This window comes from Pimephales promelas, chromosome 3 (genome assembly GCF_988280905.1).
Source record: "Pimephales promelas chromosome 3, fPimPro1.hap1.1, whole genome shotgun sequence".
Lineage (NCBI taxonomy): Eukaryota > Metazoa > Chordata > Actinopteri > Cypriniformes > Leuciscidae > Pimephales > Pimephales promelas.
In genome coordinates, this window is record NC_142771.1 from 17,823,260 (window position 1) to 17,849,788 (window position 26,529).

A 26,529-nucleotide genomic window follows, 5' to 3' on the forward strand; every position below is an offset into this window, starting at 1 on the left:
GCTGCCCAGTAGGCCACTCTGAGCATCCACAAGCACACACACTTCCCCAGAAACATCATTGCTTCATATCCCACTTTTAAAAACATCCCATCTGCTTTGTCCTTTAGGGCCCAGACTGTGGCTTGAGGCTTGTGGGTTTACACACTTTAACACCCCAGGGTTAGAGGGGGCCACTCCACTCCTATGACACGCAACATATCAGGCCCTTTGCTCTAAAAAAACAAAAAACGAGACTGAACAATAGAGATAAAATAGCTGGAAAAACTAAAACAAAAAACTACAGCCATTACAGATTAAATAAATGTTGTTGTTGTTTTAAGAGGACAGGTACTTGGGATACAACTGGAAATGTACAATTAGCATTTTAATTCAATTATATACTCCATGATTAATAGCCTGTAAACTGCAAGCTCATCATAAAAAGTAGTGAGAAAAAAGTAACAGGTAAATCATAATGAGAATTTACACCTGAAATATTACTACCACACTAAAAGTTGAAATTGCAGTCTTCTCTTAAATGCTTCTTGGTATCATTTGAAAATATGACATAGATGCTCAACATTTGTACAGTTCCTGTGCATAGAGTGCATACTGAATCAAACCAAATCCACCCTAACAAACCAGTCATCCTTTCAAGGTTAAGGGGGACTCAAAAGGACACCCGCTAGGCCACAACGTCGAGACAATTAATCCAGATCTTTCAGATCATCAGATCAGTAGGACAAACAAAATTGTGCTTTACATCCATCTGTGCCATCACAAGCTTTAACTTGGGATCTTATGAAGCATTCACTAAAACTCCAGCCTACAAAACATTGCATTCATGCCATTAACACATTTGAGAGGGGCTGTCATTGCACTGTCAAAAAGAATATAACATGCTGCCTTATTTGGAATCAGAACATTTGAACACATGGAACAAAAGGTAATTACTGTAAACAACAAATTACCCAACTAGTGTCCAGGTGACGGCAATAAGCTGTATTACAGAAGAAAAAGCCATTTATGTTATATAGGCATTGCTTCAGAAATGGCTTTTTATCAAATACTTCATAAAAGGCGAACTGCATGCAAAAGTGGCCCAAATCTGATTTTTTTGTTGTTGTTGATAAAACTCTACTCGGATCTGTTTATTTCATAACAGTGTGAACACCACAAACCACATGCAATCTATCTTTTTGATTCTGATTTGAGCCTCTTCAATAAGTGGTCCTAAATCCAATACAGGTCTGATGTTTTGCAATGGGACCTCAGTCTGAACAGTCATATTGGAATTCATGCGACTTATGTCACTCAAGACTAGAGCAACATTTGTCACAATTCTGGGCTGATGGGAGTTACTCAAAAGATTTGACATTTGGTCACTCTGTGAATATGCAAGGCACAGCAAAGTTAGTCAGCGGAGGGACGGTGAGCTGTTATACTCATAAGCATTACGGAGAAAGCTCTATACAAGCAAAATTTAAGGAAAAACTTTCTCCTCATCTGTGCCCTTATGCGTCTGCCTGCACACAAATTCACTGGCTTTAATAACCTCTGTGTTTACTTCTGTATAATTCCGTGATGAGCGACTTTGTTGTTCTTTTGCACATGTGGGTCAGTTCAGGATCGCGATCTGTTCACACTCAAATCTGATAATGGCCACATTTTCAAACAGCCAAAAAAAAAAAAAAAAAAAAAAAATTGGATCAGGGCAATAAATCAGAATTGAGACATAAGGCTTGCAGTATGAATGTAGCCTTGGAGGACACTGAAAGTGTGGCATTTGGAAAAGAGCTCTCCTCCTCCTAAATGCTGTCTCATTACATCAATTTCTCATTACTGCATCAACCAGGCGGAAAATTGCAATTTCACACCCAACTCTGAATGACAATGTAGGTCACCCTTGGAGCTGATGTATGTGCAAAGGGAAGGTCAAAGGTCACTAAAAGGGACGTCAGGAGGACAGTGGGATTTTGATCCAGTTGTAGGGTAATCTTACGAAGCTAGACTTAACTTAACAGCATTAACTAAGTCTGGTCCACCATACAGCTCATTCTGGTCAAGAATCACCTACTTGGAAGGAAAGAAACCACTTAACTACAAGTAGAAGATCTATTGAATAGCCTAACCCTAACCATAACTCAAATTTCAAAATGCATTTTACCACTCTAGAAAAGGGCAGCCAATAAATATCATATCATGTCATGTCATTACGTGTCTAGGAGGCAGGAACTTCACCTTAACCGCAAGGATAATAAACAGCGATGACACATTTAGGTAATAAGAAACCGCTAATCCATCACAAATTTCATAACAACTCAGTCACCTAGTCCTCTTGGCAAGAAACATGGTGAGATTCTGTCTCTCTTCCCTATGCAGAGCCTGAGCAGTCACTATTGTCACGGGTTGGTTTACAAATCTTCTCTGAAACTAGATACTTCATCCTCCTCCAGGTATGTGTAGATGTGAAAAGCTTATTTTCTCTCACATACTGTGTGTTTGACCCATCGGAACAAGCAAAATACACATGAAATCAATCATATAATCCATTTAAAAAAAACCAAGGAAAGTAAAGACTTCAGGCTACTAGTTATTAAGGTATGCATAACTACTCATCTGTTGATATTTGAGCTTATGTTAGTGAGTCATAGAAATCCACTCATCTCATAATAGTAAGAGACATGGGAACGAATAACGCAACTACATGGAACAACCAGACAAACTGCAACTCATCTTCTGATTAAGGAAGTGACTACATTCTAAATATATTGTAATGAAATTCATAGGAAAAACAGGACTTTTGCAACCAATCTAGAGGGGAAATGAGTCATGTGACAAAAGAAATACAGACAAGACATGATTTGAAAATACCTGAATAACCTGAAGACGACACACCCAAAGCTCTGAGGAATTCACTGCTCCAAGTTCATGATCATTTTTTTTAACTGATTTTGTACATGAAGAAAATGCCCTGTAACTAATTTTGCTTGGCATGTAAATTAAATCTGAATTATTTTACACTCTAAAAAATGTTGGGCTGTTTCACCCAATTTTGGGTAAAATATGGACAAACCCAGCCATTGGGTTACATTTTTAAATTACATTTTTAACCCAATGGCTGGGTTTGTCCATATTTTACCCCAAATTGGCATTTTTTAGAGTGTAAATGTAGTCTATTAGAAATATCATTATGGGTCTTTTTCATTTTGTATTTAATAATATATGAAGTCCATTTTTTGTTGTTGATGTTGTTTTTTTGTTATAACGTTGTCTACATGTCGTTTTAATTTAATTAAAACTAACGCCTTGATTCATTTAGTTAACTTGCAACCAGATTTGTCCCACAGATGATCTCTGGGAAGAATCCCTCTGAGAATCAGGCTGCATGAATGCTCTCCTGAGATGTCTTCATTTGTGGTGAGAGGTGCAACAGAGACATCTCTCCACAACTCAATTAAGGACTCATTAGCATGTCCATTAAAAGGAGTCACTCCTCCAGGCCAATGATTCTCTGAATCATCTGCTCCGACCTTGAAGGACATTTTGCCCTGAAATACTTGCATAAAGCAGTAAAAGCTAAAAGGTTTCCGATTAGCACAGCAGCTCCCGTGAAGTCTGCCTTTTGTTAATATAGGACGAGCTAATGGGGGCATAATCAGAAAGTGAGTCTGATTATTTATTTCATTAGCTTATTTAGTGAAAGATTCGGTAGACTAGTTCCATCTGATAACCTTTTGAGAGTTTGCAAGTATTTTTGTCCAATTCATTAACAGAACTTACCCATAACCAGTGAATTAAACTACACTGCTCATTAAAGAAATGTTGTCTTATTGTCAATTCAGACTACCACAACAAGAACTAACTAACTAAAATTCCAATATAATTCATTTTGACATGGTGCAGTAGATTCACAAAAAAAAACAGCATTATTTGAAAGGAGGAAAAGGATTCAAAACTGATACAGATTATATTGATACTAATTAACTGATTGGTCTACAAATGAAATTAGAACAAATTTATATTTTTCTTAGCGGCAATCTCAAGCAACAAGACATTTTGTCAGTAATTCAGTATCAAATTCTTTCAATATCTCAAATACTTAAATTCTTTCAGTATCAAATACGTCATACTCTGTGAAATCAGTCCAAAATCCCATAACACATTAGCGGCTTTCTCACCAGAGGAACCTTTTCATAGTTCCTAAAACTAATGGCGGAAGTCCACACTTTTTTGCACGTTCGCACTGCAGGAACTGGGGACGATTTTAGTTCTAGAAACTTATTTTGCGAGGAACTAAATTAGCTCCTACTTCAGAGTAGGGTCTAACCCAGCACAGAAATTGACTGTATTGTAAGTGTGCGCTGTTGTGCCAAAAACACGTAAATCACCAGTAGCCGCCATACAAAAAGAAAAAAACCTGTGTAAACACACGGATTAGGCTATAGCTTATATATTTATTTACTCAAACTAACTCTGGAAAACTGGATGGAAACTAAATGGAAAACTGTGACAGCATGAAGATTAAGAGGTCCATCTAAGGAGAAAATCCAACGCAACTTTGAGGAGACCAAGTAAAACATGATTATGTATTTCTGCACCGCTATCAACATTGGACATTAACAACACTGCAAACACTAATACTTTTCCGAATACAATATACTAATACTATTGTTGAATACGAATACTAATACTTTACACAATACAAAAATGCAACAATACCTATCGTGGATAGTGACAAATATGTATCGTGGATAGTTCAGCCAAAATCAAAATTACTGTGTGAGAAAAAATTTAAGTTTTCAGAGTTTTAGAGCAAGTACTACATTAAACTACTATATATAATGCTGATTATAATGTATAATGCAATGGGTCAATATTGGGTCCTGATAATGCCAAATGTCTGATGTTACCAGTAAAAAATGGCCGACATTATTTTAAATATATATAGTGAAAGCGTACAAACATATTCATCTTCAATAACTCATTCAGAATCATCAAAATTGTTATTTTGTTGTCTCTATTTTCCTTGGGTAACAAGCACCAAGTCCAAGCCTATTCGTTTAAACCCACAATGTAATATCAAATTCAGCATTTTAATCAACAGTGCATTTTTTGTTAACCTTTCATCATATGTCTTTGAGTATCGCAATAATATTGCATCGTGAGTTCAGTATTGTGATATGTATTGAATCGTATCATGAGGGTATCGTTACACCCCTAATTAGACATGATGTTAAACAGATCATAAACTAATGAAGATGGAGAATGGGAGCACAGTGGGGTCAGGCTCATGACAACAAGTGCGCTTACGTCGCTTTCGAGTTCCTGCTGCTGGTGTGATTGCAACCAGAAAAATGGCCCTAGGGGTACATCACATACGTACGTCACAGGGGTACATCATATTCTGGCACTTTTGACATTTCGTCTACATCCAACACACATAGCACCCTTTAGCGTCAATATGAGACGCAGGTATGGGCCAGAAGGCCTCCTAGTGGTCTAACCCTAAACCTACCCCAGAACTAAACCTACCATAACAGAACAAAGCTCTGTGCGTGCTATATTGACGCTAAAGGGAGCCATGTGCGTTGGATTTAGACGAAATTTCAAAAGTGTTACTATATGACGCCCTAGGATGAGAACGCGTTGGATTTTCATATTTAGTGTGGGTAGAAAAGTTACTTGGGGCTTGAAAGTTGTTGAACACCTGGCTAATACACAATGTTAGCCTAGAGTTACAGCACACACCTACATCATCATGTATTGGTAGTGTTCTAAGGTTCTTAGTATGACAAATCTCCATCAAAAATAGCCCTGTATTCACCGTAGTACCTGGGGGTGTTAGAATCTCAGCAGGAACTCAAAAGAAAGCTCTTGAGTTCACTCAAACCCCTTTTCTTATCTCTCACCCACCCTCAGTGCCTTTTGGTCTCCCTTCCTCGTTCCTTCTCTAGCCCACACTGGGCAGTAGATGCTGAGCCAAGGGGGTGGAGGGTATTTTTAGCCAGCACAGTGTGCTGAAACAGTGGAGAGCACTGTGTCCTCACAAGGACAAATCTCACTAACCGGGAGAGAAAGTTAGAGAGAACAAGACAGAAAAAGACATTTTTTGTCCCTTCCCTATTCTAAAATAAAGGGTTTTAAGGAAAGGAGAGGATGTCACATCTCAAGAATATCAGCCATCAGATCAAACACCTCTATCTCTCTTCACTTGATTCATGACAATATTTCACTGAGTTTCTGCAGAGGATGTCAGCACATATTTATTTAACATTCAGTTGAAAGTGTGGGTCTTCAAGTCTTCAATATGGGGCTGTACATAAATAAATAAAAGGTCATGGGTTCGATTCCCAGGGAAAGCAAGAACTGATAAAAATGTAAATTTGTTTCTTGAAATGCAATGTAAGTAGCTTTGAATAAAATAAATAGCAATTTATACATATTAGTATATTTATACATATATACACACTTTTTTTAGCAAGGGTGCATTAAATAGATTCAAAGTAATTACATTTATAATGTTACAAAGGACTCCCATTTTGGGGAAGAAAAAAAAAATTATCCTGGTTTTAACAATTAGGCATATTACATTGATAATAATGATAAGCTTAATATATAGATATAGCTGGCCCCAAATTTATAATATTTTTATAATATTATATAATAAAAATGATATAAGATGATGGACAAAAAACGGACTAACGACTTTAAAAGTGGCTCATACGAATCATGCGTTCAGATTCGGATATACTGTATTACGGCTTAAGCAAATGAAAAATGCTGACAAACAGTAAATTTGTAGTTGTAATTTAAATTTCAAATCATACATTTTAGATGCCACCAGTCTTAGTATGGTGCCCTAGAAGTGTTGCGTAAAGATGTAGTCTTTCATGGTCACGTGCCGTTATTTGCAGAACGAAAAGCATTAGTCACTTCAAAAGGACCCAGAAATGACAGTACAATGGAGGATGAGGAAATGGTCATTGCTTTCTTTTGACCACTCCATGGTGGCATATGACTCCTAGGGACACAATTTCCACTTCAAAAAGGGGCTCTCTAGAGCTGAAATAGGGTTTGCTATCATGCCCCACTTTGCTGTGATTCCCTAGCGGTATTAGATGTTAAACGCTTCCCCCATGGCAGAGGGAGGAATTCCACTGCTGGAGTCTAAAATGGGGGGAGGACGGTGGTGATTTGAGCCACTCCAGATGTTATCAGCCTCCAGGGCTAAAGCTAGCAAGCCTGCTTTAAGGATCTCCAGGTTTAGCACGTAGTTTAAAAATGGTCACACACACAAACATATACAACATGCGTCACAGTTGAGCTTTATCAGAACAATGTGTCTGAGCGCCTGAAGGTGGTCGTTTACTCTCTCTGTTTGGCTTCTGCGCTTCTTTCCCTGTATTTCACTTCTTAGGTTCCCTTCCTTTCTGTGTACAGATTAGGATTTTGTGCATTCAGAATTTTAATAAAGATAGTTGTTAGGGCTTGAAATAAAATCAAAATTGTGATATGGCTGAAAATCATAAAGGCTGTGATTTTATAAAAAAAAAGATATATATATATATATATATATATATATATATATATATATATATATATATATATATATATATATACGCACTGCATGTTTCAGAATGAAGCATGGCATTGTGTTATTTTACATGCGAGTTTACATGTTCCCTTGTTCCTCAGACAGCCTCAGTTCACAGAAAATGCTGCTCATCGCTGCAAAAGCTCTTAGTTTAGGTCACTTATAAACTACATTTGGAAACACAACATAGTTTACATTTAAAGGCACAGTATGGAAGTTTCGCCGCTAGAGGTTGCGTATGCAAAACATTAACATAGGTGCAGCTTGATGATGCCGTGAATAAGCTTGGAATCATGGTAGTTTTTGTCTTCACCTCCACAGCCGATGGAAAGCAATCCAACAGGACTAAAGCTGAAATCATGGTCATGGATGAGCTAATGTATTAAAAGTTTAATTAATGTTATGGTAAATGGACTGCATTTATATAGCGCCTTCATAGACCTAATGGCCACCAAAGCGCTTTACATTTGCCTCACATTCACCCATTCATACACTCATTCACACACCGACGGCGGTGTCAGCCATGCAAGGCGCCAGCTAGCTCGTCGGGAGCAGCTGAGGTTAGGTGTCTTGCTCATGGACACCTTGACACTTGGTCAGGTGGAACCGAGGATTGAACCACCAACCTTTCGGTTCGTAGACAACCCACATGAACCACTGAGCCACTGCCGCCCCATTATGCCGTTATGGTGAAGCAGGGTGGGAGAGCCTGGGACATTTTATGTTGCTGTTTTTATTATGCCTATACCAGCGATGCGATGACTCGACGCCTGTGAAAAGACGACTCAACGCCGGCGACATGTTATGCCCGATTAACTGTATATCTTTCTATGTACATTTCTGAAATGCACTTTCTGTAAAGCTGCTTTGAAACAATATGTATTGTGAAAAGCGCTCTACAAATAAAATGTAATTGAATATGCTGCAGGTGCCCCTTTCAGGTGTTTATGTTATGAATAAAGTTTAATGTCCGCCTCCTTCCCTGAACTTGAACTTGAATTTTGAATTGTTTGGATAGCTTTATCGACAGAAACTAATAATTTTTATATAGCTCAACACTGTTAGTCTTATTGTTTGAGTAACATATTTGTTCCTCGGAGACAACACTATTTTGTCAAGTTGCTAACATCAGAAAGAGCTTTATTTGTAGTAACAGCATTTTCTCCACCATACAATATATTTTAAAACGAACTGTATATTAATTTCTTGGTTTAATATTTTATTATTATTAAACTAAAAATAACATAAAAATGTAGCAGTAGTAGTACTTTATAGTAATATGCGTAATACATTTTTGGGCCAAATTGTGAAACCCTCCAAATAAGCACATCTGGAGCTATAAAAAAGGGAACAAAAGAAAAATTGGAAGTACTTCTTTCCCCCAAAATCACACAGTCCTAAGAGAGTGAAAAGCAAAGGATACAATAAACTACAATCTGACAATCTATGCGTCGCCATTTCCTCAGTCATTTGGCACAGGGCCTGAAAAAATACGCAAATTTACTGACTTAATTGCAGGCAGTGCATCTCACAAACGAACAGTAAAATTGATGCTCTGGAATAAGACTGAAAGTTGAGAAAATTACAATGTTTCATACAAAACGCACTGCCAACCTCTCATTCTTACTAAGAAACTCTTCAGAGTTAATTAACATTAAAGGGATAGTTCTGAGTGCTTCAGAAAGAAAAGTTTAAGTTTATAGCTAGCTTGAATCTTTTCCTCTAATTTTCCACAGACACCCTATAACCCTGTTGCAGACCCCAATTTGAAAACTCCTGGCCGGAGGATTAACATGCACCTTCATTCATCTTCATAAAGTCTTCCCTCACATTCCTGGTCCGTTTAATGTCACATGATATTAAATTATTTAATGAGACATTACAGAAGTATAATGGGCTCCAAATGTCATTTCATGTTGACGTTAAACACGTGTGCAGATTGTATAAAATAATGCGTCTTCATGAAACAACAGCTTGATTCAAGCTCAAGTTCTTAGCAACAACTGAAACTGTGCCCAAACATTGCAGAGAAACTAGATCATATGGAACTAGCCAACCAGAGAACACCAAGACGATAACGCAAGCAATAGGAATCCAGAGAAAAGGCATTTATGATGTGCCAGCAAGTGAGCTATAGCTCTGGAACAAATATTCAGTAAAACTTTCTTCAAAACAATGGAGGGGGAATGTATTGAGCAAGACCCCTTGCCTCAAAGCGACTTTTAAGATGAAATTTATTATTGGTTTCTAGCTAACACAAGTGTGACAATGGCGAAAGTCTAACAATCAATGAGGTTCTTTAAGGCAATGTTGACTCTCTGAAAGCACCCAAACCTCAAGCTGACCCATCAGAGTGGTTTGTATACGTCTGGTTTAAAGGGTTCAGTCCTTTGTTCGTTCTTTTCTACAGGTCAGACTCCTTTGACTCAAGTGCTTTGAGTGCCATTTTCTCCACAATGCTTGATCATGAAAGAACATTGCAGTGATACGCCTACACTGTAAAAAATTATTTTTTGGTTAAGTAAATACCAGTGAAAAAACCCAATGTAATTTACTTGAAAAAGTTAGTTCAGGCAAGAATTTAAAAAAAACTAAGTAAATTCCATATCAGTACTTATTTCAAGCGAGTATAAATGAAAAGTGTAATATCAACTCAATAAAATTAAGTAAAAATTACTCAACTTTTCTGATACTGGGGTTCCCATCATGCACTGGACGTTGAATAATTAATGAGGTTCATTTTTCACTGGTTTCCAGCTGTATTTACACTGTTTTATCATTGATTTTTGTTTTCAGTATTAGTAAATTGCCATTTTGTGACATTTCCAGTAAATTTTTTGCTTAAAACGACACATTCAAACACAAAAACGATCCATCAAATGTTACCACCATTGTGTATTGTCTACCAAGTATTGAGGTGTTTGCATTCACATACAGCTTAAAGTCTGACATGATGTACTGTATATATAAATTACTTAGATGATGTAAGTAAAGAACATACTATAAATGACTAATAAAATTTAAGATAATTGTTTTAGTGAAGTGTAATACAAAGGCAAAGGAAATCGGTATTAATCAACCTTTTACAAGCCGAGTTAAAATTACTTATTTTTTGTAAAGTTTACTTAATTCCACATTCCAAGTAAATTTAACTTAAAGATTTCTAATTAAAGCTACTGATAAATATGTTTAGGTTTTTACTTGGCAAATCTTTGTAAATTTACTAGCATTTTCTGAGTGAGAACGTTTAGCAAGGTTTTTTCAAGTAAATCCTACTCCAAATATTTTAGTGTACCTTCACACAACTTCATCCAAAACTTTCCTGAAAAACCTCAACCTCCAACTAGTCAATTACAGTTCTTAAAATATGGAAGAAAGAAGTTCCAACCCACTTTACAACCATATTGTGACACAAAGGCCTCATTTACACTGCAAGTCTTGATGTCAAATTTTGATTTGTTGCCTATATCCGATTTTTTTGACCGTCCGTTTACACGTTCTTTCAATTATGAGCCATTTCCGATTCATGCGTTTACACTTGACATACTATCTGAAACATTGCACATACAATACGCTTGATGTTAGCTTTATGATATATGCGAAGTTCACCAAACATCATGATTTTGAGGGGGAGGACGACGAAAAGGGCCATCGTTGTAGCCTGCGTGCGCATTTGCTTCAGTTATTGTGTGCTAGATCTCATGAAAGTGCGTTTACTGTATCTATACCACTATTTTATTTCTCATGCCATTTATACGTCAAAAATATTTTTTGCATGATACGCACTGTAAACCCGTTGAGGAGGATTAGGGGTGTGGAGTGCATGCGTATTACACGCCATAAAGTACCAATTATATACAAGCATGCAAAAACGATTTATCATATGAACACAAAAACCATTGCGTCAACGTGTGTCCACATTCCTCTCCTACAACGACCCAACGTTTCGTCGGGCAATTCCGTCCCTTCGTAGATGCGCATCGGGGGTTGCTTTCGTCATTAAACTGCGCAGACTAGCCTAATACCTCAGAAAATCTGATCTGCCCGTTTACATGACAGTCGCATTGGCACATATCTGATTTAATTCCACTTATGAATGAGGCCTGAAACCAATCTCGAAATATCCAAATGCATGCGTGTTTTTTTTCCCTGTTTACACTGTCATAAAACACATCGAATCTATGACTCACACATATGATCAAAAATAAATAAAAAATCAGAATTGGGTCATATTTCACGGACAGTGTAAACGAGGACAAAGTTTGAAAGAGTTTTTGGATTCTCAGTGATAGTGATGAAGTTTTGTGATCAGTTCATTTATAGCCTAACATTAGCTTTTATTATTTCAGAAGACTTTATTTATTTATTTTATTTATTTTTATTTTATTTAGTAAAATTCGTTCAGTTGTGTTCATTAGTGAAGTTTATCTTGATAAACCATGTAATTATAACATTTTATATTGTATATTTTGTATTGTAATTCACCTGCTCGGGGACTACAGATGGAAACTAGCTTAAGCTAAATCTGGTGCAAAGCATCTTTAATTAATGTTTTTTTGCACATTGTCCCTGTTGAAATAAATAAATAAATGAAATGAAATAAGAATCACACAGCTTATTTTCTGCAATAATCCAAAAGCCAGTGGAAAAATCCTTTGTTTTTGTTTGTTTGTTAAGGGAAACCAGATGATGCTATAACATCCACGTTGGCCAACAAAATTACATCATCCCTGCAGCACAAAGTTAATTTGACTTTTAACCAAAATCCAACTTTTATTCCAACGTTAATTCCAACTTTTAACCAAAATCCTTAAACAAGACTAACTTAATTGAGAACTACTACAAATGATACATCAAATGATTTCATCTTTTGCTGCTTTTTGACCATCTCACAAATAGCACTGCATTTTTAGACTGTCAAATTTAAAAGTTCTTAGCTGTTCAAAAAAAAAAAAGCTGGTCAAGAGCATATTTTTGCCTGAAGTAACAAGGTTTGTCTGTAGGTTGTGTTCTGCAGATGAATTGTGCCTGAAAGAAATCAACAATATGATTCTAAAGGATTGAATATGGAAGTGTTAATCCGTGACGAGAATCTAAAGAACATGGCGTGATATCATGAGTAAAGATGATGGGAAACAGAGCGAACTCATAAATGTTTCAGCTCAATCCATGAGGTATCTGTACTTCCTTTGTGCATGCTAACAAGGGCAGGCAGTCAGAAAGGTTTACTGGAGCTAGTGTAAACAACATTCAACTGCGCAGCCACATTTTACTCTCCACCACCCCCCACAGAACGACACACCCTAAAACACACACAAACAACGAATGTTTTATCACTAGCTGATTTCCATACTCGCTGTCATCTCACCTGCATGCTGGGTGTTGTGGACCAGTCAGAGCATGCTAAACGTTTGTGAGTGTTACAATGCGTTTCTACTTTACAGTCATTCCTCGACTTTGTAGCACATTCAATCACTCATTCCTATTGCGATACACTCTTTCATTACAATTCCTTCTCTTTATCTTTACTTGTTTCCTGTGCTTGTTTCTCTCAGCCACTCCCTTCTTTTTGTCAGTATGTGTGCACTCTTGGGGTTGAGTTTTCTCTCTCAGCTAGACAGTCATTAATAATCCAGCGTAGTCCTGGAATCCACCAGCTCCTCGGAGGGAGTCCTAGACTCCATTGAAGCACAGGGTGTTATCTATCCATCCATTTATCCTTCCACTATCACTATCTGCTTCTCCACCTGCATGGAGAGTTTGCACAAACAGTGAGGAGAGAAGTATGCTAGCCATCTAAGCAATGTCATATCAAAGAGTGCTTGTGCAAATCTGCAGATTTGAAGCAGAGGAGGCTGATTGGTTGCTTCCTCTATGAAGGAGACAGAATGAGGACACGCTGGGGCTGGTTCTTCATTCAACAGCATAATAAACAGCACATGCTGCTCTTGCACTGCAGGAAGGGGCGGAGTCACAGAAAAGCTGAGGAATTAAACATAAAGGCGGGCATACACTGTGCGATGTCTGTGCGATTTCAGCAAGGTACCTACTCACACTGAACGAGTAAATCGCATGCGATGCAAAGCCAAAGTTCAGGATTTATGTGCTCACACTGTACGGTCCGATCGTCGAGCTGCGACTTCACTGCTCACACTATACGTGTTATATCTGCGATAACCCCCTGGATTGCGCCTATTTACGTGTATGTATCCAGAGATATTGTCAAAACAAGCATCTGCTATCAGTATCAAGATGATTTAGTATTTTCAATTTATGCATTTAATTATTATTATTATTATATTATCATTATTAGGGGAGGCCTATAGGCTAATTTTACTATTAAATTGATCCGCTATTATAATTAATTTGCCACGCAATATTTTCACAGCACATAACCAACGTGCTGTGACTGTGAGGATAATAAAATATTAATCTTACTCCTCATTAAAAATTGTCTAAAACATTTAGGTCGACTACAATGAATTATATATAAAATAACTATTAACAGTCTATAATATGTCCGAACATTGCCATTATTAATCATCAATGAAAATTAAAAACAGGTTTATTTCAAAAACATTGTTTGACAAAATAATAAAAGAGGTGTTACATATCAGGTGGCTTGAAGACGGTGGGTAATATTATCCATTTTGCAACACGAACTGGAGGTAAGCAACAGTAATTTGTAGCTCGTTTTTATTTTTATTTTATTTTTGCTGCAGATGAAATGGTTAAACTTCTGTTTTCGCGCAGGTGCAGTGAGGGAAAAAACAATCGGTTCGTAGCTTTGCTTCAACTGTGCGATATAGTCACGAGGAGCGACCAAAATTTCTGACATGCCAGAAATTCATCCGACCATCCGATTGTCGATCGTGAGAGGTTAATCGCCTCTCGTTTCTCCCTGTACACTGCACGAACACTGCACGACAAACGACGCACGACAAAGCTGAAAATCGGTCCGACGCGAAAATGAGTCGCACGAATCAGAATTCGGCTCAAAATCGGACGAAAATCGCACAGTGTATGCCCGCCTTAAGCAGAGTGGAGGTCACGCCCACTTATATACTATTGCTGTGTCTGAAACCGCTCACTCGTTCACTCATTCGCTAATCCCTATATAGTGTATGACATTTGAGTGCACTATATCATTCTGCAAGGAGTGAACGAGATGAAGTGAGTGAATTCGGACGGTGACGTTTACACTGTGCGTCGGAGAGTTGGAGCTGTCGCAGAAAAGGCTTTGTCACACGTATTGATAAAACTCCTTTTATCTTATGTTACTTTATAAAATGATATTAACAACAGTAACAATCATAATGACTTTATTTTGTAATTATATACCTCCGTGCCAGCTTTGTAGTTTCATCCACTGAAATTGTAACTCACGCTCACAGATGACGTGTCGTCGAGCGCCGTCTGGCGACCGTTATTATATCCGAATGAATACGCTTCCTAACGACGATTAACGAATATTTTTCAAATCCTCCACTGTAATCTCTGGTTTAAACTTGCTCACGCCGCACTTTCATGCGCGCTCGGTTCTCTCCGCATTGGATTGTGGGAAATAGTGCTTCAGCAAGTGTCATGGGCAAGTGTACATCGAATGTACACTCGAATTCAGAGAGGATTGTGGGTAAAAGTAGTGAATGAATGTAGGGAATGATGTCATTCACTGAATTCGGACAGCACTACAAAATGGCCGACACCCGATATAGTGCACTATATAGTGGATAGGGAGCGATTTCAGACACAGCCTATGTCTTTCATGGCTGGCTTTGAGAATGCAAATGCGCATGGCCACAAATAAAATCTAAAGCAACAACAGTTAGAGCTGATGAATGGCTTGAGCACTGTTTAAGGGGCCATATTCAAATAAAAACATAAACTTTAAGCGTTTTGGTAGTTCGTTTACACAACAACGGCGTTTTGGGTGCTGGAAGACGTTTTTGAAAACGGTCTCTGTGTAAAGCAACAAAAACTCTGAAGACGACATCTCGCACATGCATATTACGTGTTCAGTTTATAGTGTTTCATCGCCATCTAATGGCCAGGCAGCAGAATATAGGGTTTTTATTCGTTTTCACGGAAAACCCTGTGAATGGGGATCTTTTAGACAATGGTGTCGTGTGTACACGGAAAACTCAAAGGAAAAACTTCACAGTTGTAAGCATATCGTTGTTGTTTGTTGTGTAAGAACCAGAAATACCGACGTCAACAAAACTGGGCGCAGTGGATACATTAAGAAAGTCGTACACTTTTTTTCTAAAGAGGTCCATTGTTGTGCTCTGTCAGGGTACCATCGGACAAATGGTGGGCAGCAGGAAGAGAAAGATGCTATTAAAGTGTTTCCTCTATCCGCATGAGTCAGATTCACCTAATATGTCCCAGGCTTCTCAGAGCTTGTGATTGGCTAATAATACTGTATGGTGGTGGTCAGTGCTCACCATAGACCAAGCTTATTGTGCTTTACACAATTTTGACATATTCATGGGGCAACGTCTTTTTTTCTTTTTTTGCATAACATTCTTATCAGGGTTATTATCGTTAAATAAAACGATTAAAAGCATTTGTTAATAGAAACCATTCAGAAAGACGACAAAATGAAAAACTGAAAACTAAAATTATAAAAATGTAACCTAAATAATTGAAATAAGTTTAAACTGAATCACAAAAAGTACAAAGTGGAAATAAACTAAAACATTAAACCTAAATAGTAATATTAAAAAAATAAAAAAATAAAAAGTGACAGAAGCATTCAAAATGCCAAACAAAATTACTAAAAAAAAAACAAACAAATGAAAATTGAAGATGCATAAAACTAAACGCCTTTATTATTTTAATATTATTATCTTTAATATTATTAAAAAATATTAATAAAAACTATATTAATTTATCAAACGTTACTAAAATAAAACTGTTTCTTATAATTTGTGTTTAGTAATAATAAAAGCATGCAAGTGTTACTTATATAATATGTAGGGTCATATTTTAGGATTGTGTAATCCAGGCCTTTATTTCAGTGAAAGTCTTTGGGATGTGCAGGAGGAGACTTAAAGTGCTGTACTCTGCATTGTCAATACAAGACATTGACCAAGAATTAATGCACCTCTTGTTGGAAATAAATGTTGTGATGTTATTTTCATTAAGAGGTGCATCAATATTTGGTCAAGATCTTGTATTGACAATTATTTGAGTCTGATGCATCTTGACATTGTCTTGAAATACGTCTTGATTGATTTTATTTGACCCATTTGTCCTCCTACATGGTTGTTCAAGAAATGAAAAGCTATTAAGAGGTAGAAGAACTGTTGCCAAACATCACATGCTAGAAACATAATAATCACTGCAATAATGATCCAATCATCAACTCTTAAACAATGCTAATTTAAACTTTAGACTTGTTTTGGCCGTGCAATGTACTATGCATTTAATGTATGGCCAGTGAATGAAACTGAAAGACACAGGAATGTTGTTTGAAGTCCAGCAAAGGATGTCGATCCAGGAATGTATCCTACTTGCTTAACTGAAGGCATCACATTTGAGTACAACCATTTTATCCATGACACTGCTTGAACTGATGCAAAAACTAAAATCCAGGCCTCAGGTGTTACAGTAAAAATGGTCTTACATCTGAGTCATACAAGCTGACATCTCTAACATAGCTTCGTAGTGATGATAATCCATACCACTGAGGCTAAAAGGCTCACAAAAGCCAAAGTTATCCAACGCAGCTGTGTTAGCACAAGAGTGACGGCTCTGTTAGCGTATGTACCTAGCATTGATTTACACAAAGACGACAGAGCACCTCGTCTGGTCACTTCAATGTGGAGACGTCTTCCACAAGAAAGCAGTCTTTTCTGTACTTGCACAATGAAACAGCTGTCCGTTTGAGGATCATGTAAGCCTGAGGTTATCTTTAGAGGAAACAGATGTTGTACAGTAGAGAGATATTCTCACACTCTTGGCTCTTTAATAAAGAAAAGAACCCACTTCTGCTGTTGCGCGGAACAGAAGTCACTGCAGTCTTCCTGTTTGTTCCTTCCACCCAAAGGGTCTTGTTACTGCACAGCATTTTCTGAGAAGGAACAGACAGTCAGAGCAGAGGTCAAAGGTGTCTTATTTCGAAAAGCATTGAATACAGGAGAACAATAATAGTCACGACACTGCCTTCTGAGAGTGTGTGAAGGTCATGATCACTGCATAAAACATCACATCAAGTCAGCACTTATTTCTCGGTTTCATTACACAATGACTGGAAAAGAACACATTTTTAGTCTTTTTTTCTGAAGGTTTGGTATGATCAAATTTAAATGGGCAAAATCCAGTTATGCCAATAGTAAACCACGCAATCTATTTTGCCTGAAGGCAAAATATTTACTCACACAGATTTCACAGGGATTCGCCATGTTGACTAACAGAAAGCTTCTTGGTTTGAAAGGGACTTCTGTGTGAGCAGTGCTTCATACATCGCTACACTATTTACAATAGACAACTGCTCTCAAAACTGCTCTCGTGATCTTTAAAAAAAATTGCTTCGCCTGTAACAACGTCCCTTTTATGCTGAGGTCACTAAGCACTTGTATTTTTTGGCAGGTTGTTGCCACCTTTTCATGTTGGTTTTAAGAGTTATTTTCAAACTAGATACTGTATATGCCAACTTGAACTTCCCTACCATATACTGTACATGAAAAGCAGTAGCCTACTGTCAAAATAGGCAGGATCTTAAACCATGAGAAAAAAAAGAATAACTAGATAATTTACTCTATTCCACTGAGATTCAAAACTGCATATTAAGTGGACACTTTAGTAAAACTTTTAGGAGACATATTCAGAAAACAGCGACACGGCTGACATTGTAGGTCACATTATGGGAACATGGTAGGTTAAAGGGTTAGTTCACCCATTATGAAAATTCTGTCATTAATTATTCACCCTCATGTCGATCCAAACCCATGAGACCTTCGTTCATCTTCGGAGTACAAAATGAAGATATTTTTGATGAAATCCGAGAGCTTTCAGCTCTCACGGCCCAGAAAGGTAGTAAAAACTGTTCAAATTGTCAAACAGCTCTTGGATTTCATTGAAAATATCTTCATTTGTGTTCTGAAGATGAACTTACAGGTTTGGAATTACATAGTCTAATTAATAACAGAATTAATTTTTTTTTTTGGGGGGGGGGGTAAACTAACCCTCAAGTAATCTGGATTGCAATAATTTTAAGGTCAGTAAGATTAAAAGAAATTAATACTTTTATTCAGCAAGGACACATTAAATCAGATTTCACAAAAAAATTAGCAACAATTTCAAAAATATTTTTAAGCAGCAAATCATCAAATTAGAATGCCTTTTGAATGATCATGTGACACTGAAGACATGAGAAATGGCTGCTGAAAGCCTATCTTTATTAACATATCGAAATAAAACATTTTTTTCTGTATTTTTGATCAAATAATGAAACCTTACCAACCCCTTTTGAACAGTAATGTACATGCCTACTTATAGAACGGCGTTTATTAAATAAATACTCATGATGGGGAAGGAGAGAGAGTGAGCAAGAGGGAGATTTGAAAAAAGACTGTAGGAGGAGGGATGGCTGAGAGACATTACAAAAGAGAAAAGGTCAGAGGAATATCGCTGGAAAAGGTAGGTTTATGATCAGGCAAGAGCTTTGGGACCCCCGTTAATATTAGAAAAGCTTTCCAGCTCTGGAGAGACCGGGTTTTGGACCAAGTGTGAAAACAGCCATTTTCCAAGTGTTTGCACACACAGACTCTCCCACACAACCTCACTCACTGCCATCACCAGCTGGACCAGGTGGTGATGTTATTATCATTAATGAATATGAGAAAAAAAACTTGAATTAATGAGCTGCAGATTAAAAGAACACCCACAATTTCCACTAGTTACAGAGATGTACTTACACACACACACACACACACACACAATGGTTTGTCACTTTTTTACAGTTTGAGAGAGGTTAAATTCAGTAGCCAGAGAAGTAAAGACAAAAAGTGTGATAACGTGTGCATCTTAATTGAAACATGTCGCCAATTTCAAATGCAAAACAGAGCGTTTCGTTTAACAGTCAGCCTCCCTCCAGCCCTCCAAGACAGGGCAGTTACTGTTTCCTCAAGCAAAGGGGTCAAAGGTGACAGGACAGACATCTGCCACAACAATGACTTCGACTGTCTGACACAACAGGCCAGCGCAGATTTACAGCACACATGTTTAAAACGCATCTACTTCTCCTTTCTGCTCTGCTCGTTTGACTTCTGGTTTCAATGGATGATTGTGGAGCTGTGTTCAAAACAAAGAACAAAAGAACACTAAACAAGCGGCAATGATTTTTTCATCATCACTTAAACGTCAGCCTTTGTTTGACCAACAGACTGAATCATGCGAGTCAGCAAATCAGCAAAAAGGCACAACATCAGCAGAATGAGCAAATGTGAGATATGCAACGGATATTTGAAATCACAGGCCATCTGCTAGTAGAAGTTATGAAAGAATTTACAAAAGGGGCATGAATGTATAATCTCTATATAGACCTTATGCACCAGAGAAACAAGGGCGCCGCCATTTTGTCCGTTTTTTGCGGTCGCTCTGTACATCTCTATGCACTGTAAAATCTAACATTGTTCTTACTAAGAATTTTTTGTTAACTTTACTTAAAGTGCAATAATTTGTTGAACTTACTTAAAATTTCTTAGTAATCTGTACTGTTTGCATGTGTGCTTTCGTTACTCAGAAAAACCTTGTAAACAGTACTTGACTGGTTTGAGTACCATTTTCAATTTGCTTTCGCTCATTTTCCAGTCATCTTGAGTGTTATTGTCAATACACCTAAATATTTTTGGGAGAACATCAAAATTCTTTAGTTGACTTGTTGATTTCCCTTTCTCACCATTATTGTGATTGATGTTCCCTTTGGTTGGGCACTTGGAACTTAATTTATATTATTGTTCTCTTCCAATTGTTTGCAGTGATGCAACTTGAAATCATAATTATTTGATTTCAAAGTAAATGAAGTAATTTATATATATATATATATATATATATATTGTGTTGAGTCATATATATATATATATGTTGAGTCACACACAGACTTCAACATTCAGCATGCAAACCACAACAGTGGTAACATTTAAAAAAAATAATTTAATTAATTAGATATTACAATTTTATTTGCTGTCTCTTTTCAGTATAACCCCAATAACGATAGCAAATAAAATTGTAATAAAGCCAAAAATAGTAAAATAAAGCAATTAATTTATTCATGCCGCAATGCACTCTGGGAGTACACTTCCTCGGTTCACAGATACTGGAAAGTAAAAGATCAAGTATAGTATAGAAATTATTTTAAGTTACTGGAACTCTCTTGTAAGTGTCCACTACTAGGCATGCACTTGTTAGTACTACATATTATTCCTATTTCACTTTACTCAGTTTTTTGAGTGCAATCGGTTTGCATGCTTTTTTCAAGTAAGGTGTACTAATTGGATTTTACAGTGTGGCATTGCTGTCTATGAGTAATTAGCTTTTGAAGTGGATTTACTTAATGTTATCATGAGGATTGTAATGTTTAAAGCAGATGTCTTAAATGTCAGGAAGATTTTAAAACGAGCCGTTCATTTATAAATAGGCAAGATCACAGTGACAATACAGACCGGAAGACAAAAAGACAACGAGTGCAGCGCTGGAAAGGGGCGGGGCTGCATAAGGTCTATTTCAAAATGATTCACCAGTCCCCATACATAGCATGAAACAAGCTCTACTCTCACTCCAGCTTCTGGAGTGTAAGATACAGACTTCACACTGTACAAAGGTTCTTTGGGTGGTTGATTTCAGCCAGTGAAAGCCTGTCAGATCCGAGATGGATCCTGCAGTTAACCTGCAGCACACGCCACTGGCATAACACGCTTAGAGGCTTGCGGGGGAGCATTCAACTTAACACCACAGCGAGAAGTAGACAGTATATGCAAGACCCGGAGAAGAATTGGAGTCAAAGAGCCATCATATTGAATCAGAGAGCACCGGTTGCCCTCTCCATTGGAGGTGACAGTATAGAAGGCCTGGCCTTTTTAAAGGCACAGCTATGTCTCCAACATTACCACAAGAAGCTTGTTTATGGTCAAAGCAACTGCTCCGGAAACATTTGAGCTGTGGCGATTGTGTGGGAAACATTGGTTAGAATTGTCTCTCTCATCTTTTACCAAGAAGTTGAATCTGAATCTACCATCTATGACAATAAAGTAATAAAAAGCTTGTTCAACAGGTTTGGTAGTTAGGGTATTTCAAGTCACATGGTTGTGTTTGCATCAGCATTATATCCACTCAAGAGGTGCTTCTCAAAACAAACATTTCACGATACTGAGTAAACAAATACTTGTAACTGACTAGTGGCTGTGCTGTGGGAGGACATCATCCGGATTAACTGGATTTAAATGGAGAGACTGGTTGTGTCGGACACTAGGGCAGTAAGAGGACTTAAATGAATAGTTCACCCAAAAATGAAAATTTTGTCATAATTTGCTCACTCTTTAGTTGTTCCAAACATGTATGAATTTCTATCTTCTGCTGAACACAAAAGGCGATATTTTGAAGAATGGTAACCAAACACTTGAAAGACCCCATTGACTTCTGTAGTATTTCTTTTTTTTTTCCATACTATGGAAGTCAATGGGGTCAATCGACTGTTTGGTTTCTCACATTCTTCAAAACATATTATTTTGTGTTTAGCAGAAGAAAAGAGAAATTCATGCAAGTTTTGAACAACATGATGGTGAGTAAATGATGACAATTTTCATTTTTGGGTGAACTATCCCTTTAACACATGTTTATGGTGAAGTGCACTCAAAAAGCACTTTTCATTCAACAGGGAGGAAGTGTGACTGCACTGATAAAAATGATTTTGTGGTGAAGTAAATACAACAGAAAAAAACAATGTAATTTACATGAAAAAGAATTTAAAAAAATAAGTAAATTCTATAGTAGAACTCAATTCAATTGTGTAGAAATGAAAGCGTAAATATTAACATTATTAAATTAAGTAAAATTACTCAACTTTTCTGATACTGGTGTTCCCATCATGCACTGGGCCATGAATAATTAATGAGGTTGATTTTTCACTGTTTTCCAGCTGTATTTACACTATTTTACCATTACTTTTGTTGTTAGGATTAGTAATTTGCCATTTTGTGACATTTGGAGTTCATTTTCTACTTAAAATGACACATTTCAAACACAAAAATGATCTATCAAATGTCTACCGTCATTGTGTATTGTCTACCAAGTATTGAGGTCTGCGTTCACACATGTTGATTAATATATGTTGATAAATATTGATTACTTAAACATTGTGGACTAATTCAATATTGTTTGAGTGAAAAGTTGTACTAAGAAAAATTCAATTAAATAGAATAGATATTACTTAATCTTTAATTAGCTAAATAAAAATTACTTAATTTCTTATGTCACTTTCACTTAACTTCATAAAGTATAGTTTACTTAATTATATATGTGAAATTTACTCAAAAAATATCAGTGCAAAAACTTGCCTTGAAAAAATTAAGTACATTTTACTTATTGTTTTTTACAGTGTAGGGGAACTGCTGAACGCTGTACATAAGCAAACAGGGTTGTCATGCAGGTTGTTGAAGGTAAAGAGACCTGACTCGTTAAACAAATATATTAGGCAAATGATGTGGCTTCAGTTAAAGGTGCTCATATTCTCACACTATAGTTTCCTTAAACAAGTGGTCTGGTCAACCTTCAATCAACAATATTTTAGAAATAAATTTACTTGTTATTTAACATTTACTTAAAAATAATACTCCTAAAAATAAAATACCTCACCTCTCTTTTGGATATATTGAAAGTGAATGACGACACTGGCAAGCTCAAAAATAAAGTATATGAAATCCACATGACTTGTGCGCTATTCAAGTAACTTTTAAGTGTGGAAAACGGACCAAAATTTAAAAGAATAGCTTTTTAAAAATGTCATCCTTTAGAAGATATTTGAGAATGTTGAAGTCAAAACATCATCAATGAAGGAAAAAAAAAATACAGGAATACAGGAGAAAGTAAGTCATACAGGTTTGGAACAACATAAGGAGAGGAATTTACAGAATGTTATATAGCACACAATGTATGGCGTTCTTCCACTGCTGGTACGGCTCGGTACGGTTCGGCGCGGCACGGTTAGGCTCGCTTCGTTTTTCAATTGCGTGATATGACTCGGCTCGGCACTGCTTGGCTTGGTTCGCTTTAGCTCGGTTTGCTTTTCCACTGCAGTTAGTACCACTTGTGTGGTTGGGATTTTATTCAGATCGTTATAGTTTATCTGCTCCTCGTCCACTGACCACGATTCAGCTATTTATTTTTTGGAAGTTCTTTCTTTCTTTTTTCTTCAAGTAAGTCAAGCAAGTAGTTTTAAAACGGGTGCTACAGCAGTGGCTGTTACTGGCTATTTAAATCTAGCAGGTTGGTTTGATGTCTCGCAAATTCTGTCTGACCAATCAGTGATCTGCAGTGTGTTCACGTCACATTTTAGTATCGGTACGGTATGCTTGGAACCTTGCACTTTGTATCCTGAATGCAGTATTTTTTTATTATATTATTTTGCTCTGCTCTTTTTATTCAAACCACAAGCTAAGTTATGTTAAAGGTAAAAGTGCACTTTTTCTTTCACATTGATCACTTCATTTACCAGTTATCAAGGTTTGGATTTGGGATCCACTTGAATATTTTAAAGTTTGCTCGTTTACATTTTGTATTTCATAAGTGGTAGTTGAAGAGGTTCAGTACAGACTAGAGTGTTAATTTATTCCATACACATTGATGTTCTTACTGTGACATTCTGTTTATGCTCATAAGAAAAATAAAACATATTTTTGGGATGAAATAGCAGTCTCTTTCTGCACAAAACATGTACCGAAACCGAACCGAGACCGTGGCCCAAAAACCGAGGTACGGACCGTACCGTGGGCTATCTGTACCGTTGCACCCCTAGTATTTAAAGTGAGCCGCACCGTACCGTACCATGCAGTGGAAAAGTGCCAAAGCGTGCCGTACCGAACCGTACCATGCAGTGGAAAAGCGCCATTACATGCAACATTAAAGCCTTAAAATTAATGTAAATAACTACATTTTTCATCATGGTCATCATGTAGATATTATGTTAATCTAAGATCATTTTCCTTGAATCAAAAGAGTAATAAACACATTTAGGTCAGTTCAGCCAGCTTTGTTTTTCGGCAACAAATTTACAGTCAGATCCTGCTTATGACAGTAAACCAATTGTCGAGCTTTCCATGGAAGTTGCCCTAAATTAAACAACTGCAATTTAACAGGGTTAATTATCGAACACCAAAACAACAGCCAAACCAAAAAAGCAAACCCTTGGGGATGTCAACGAGTTGAGCAGGACAGATTTATCAAGCACTAAAGCACACCAACATCATCATAAGAGTTTTTATGCATCTCTGACTAATACAAACACAGGCTCAGGAAGTGTCCTGGGTATGAACTAGGAATAAAATAAGCTAGATGTTTTCTTAATGAAAACTCCCTTGTGCCTGGTCTCCGTGAACCAAACTAACCAACGCTGGCCTAAACGCTGGGTTAAACTGACAGTAGACAATGGCATGACAGTGAGCCAAAACCAATACAGATGTGTTTGATGACCCAGACTTCCTCAGTAACTCTGGAACTCCATCACAGATATCAGAGAAAGCAGAATGCCACTGACAAATAGGTTAATTAAATCATACCCACAGGAATGCATGAGAGAAATGAGAAAAAAAAAAAAAAACGAGTCTGTGGAGACGGACCTCAGGAGTTTTCTCTGATCAGCCAGTGGGGGCTGGTGAGGTAGATCCTTCAGGATCAGGGTGGGGATTGAACAGAACCCACCTGGACTGCAGAATCTGATCCCAACAAGCCGATGTGATGATGAAAGGCTATAAAACTCAACCCAGAAAAGTACCATCATTCAAATCACAAGGAACCAAACTGGCTGGCTTTTCCGAACAACAGACCATATGAAACAGTCTTCTGTAAGAGACGTGTCTGGTATCAAGCCATTTTATTTCCAGCATTTTTCTGTCTGGCTGAGATAGACATCATTGAGGATCCTGATAAGGGTGATGACTGAACCTTTCAGGCATCAAAAAATTATTTTGATGATTAAATCCCCAAAACCCAATAAGGGAAGATTAAAAATAGTCTGGTTATGTGAGTGAAGGAAGACATATAAGGCAAAAAAATGGGTATGTGAAAGCAAGAATTAACATACAATCAATCAACTACAAAGTGCGGCAGTAGATGAGGCAAGACATTTCAATGCGTTTAAATCACCGTGGGTTTCCACAGCTGCACACCACTCTAAGCTGCCCTACATCTGTTGCGTCTCGCATAATTAACGTGACCCCAGTCTGGAGAGCAAAAATTGAGTGACCAAAACCCAACAATTCACAACACAGGACTCTGCTTCTGATTCATAGACATGTGACACATTGTATCATGAGTCAATCCACACACTATACAAATATAGGGTTCCTATGATTTCCAGGATCCAGAAAACACAGAATTGCGGAATACAGTTGTGTAATTTACTATTGTAATTTACAAAATGACATGTCAATTTGGAAAAATTTGGTAAAATAAATCAAGAGTTTGTACACTTAAAGGGTAACTAAACCCCTGGTCAGAGCCTGACTCCACCCACTGGCAATATTTGAAAAATGCTGAAAAAGTGGGCAGACACCAGCGGAGATAGAGGGGACGAAATAGATTCTAAAACACTCTATCCTGATTGTTTTCAATACTCACAATTCCAACTCCTGACTCGCTACAGTCGTTTTGAGGAATAAAGCTGGTTTTTATACTGCCACTCGTACCAAGAGCGTGGTGAGCTGAAACCTTGCGGAACATCCAATAGCAAAATTCAA

At 37.2% G+C, this 26,529-nt stretch overlaps 1 protein-coding gene across 3 annotated transcripts in view; it reads right to left on the reverse strand.

Annotated features, from left to right (window-relative positions):
• Nucleotides 1-26,529, reverse strand: part of tanc2a (tetratricopeptide repeat, ankyrin repeat and coiled-coil containing 2a) — a 159,462-nt gene that overhangs the window by 129,998 nt on the left and 2,935 nt on the right. The window contains exon 2 of one of the 3 annotated variants that reach the window (XM_089128398.1): nt 17,567-17,651. The exons of the other annotated variants lie outside the window; for them this stretch is intronic. The gene's annotated coding sequence lies outside the window, so the exon portion shown is untranslated. The remainder of the gene's footprint in view (nt 1-17,566; nt 17,652-26,529) is intronic. 3 annotated transcript variants of the gene reach the window in all.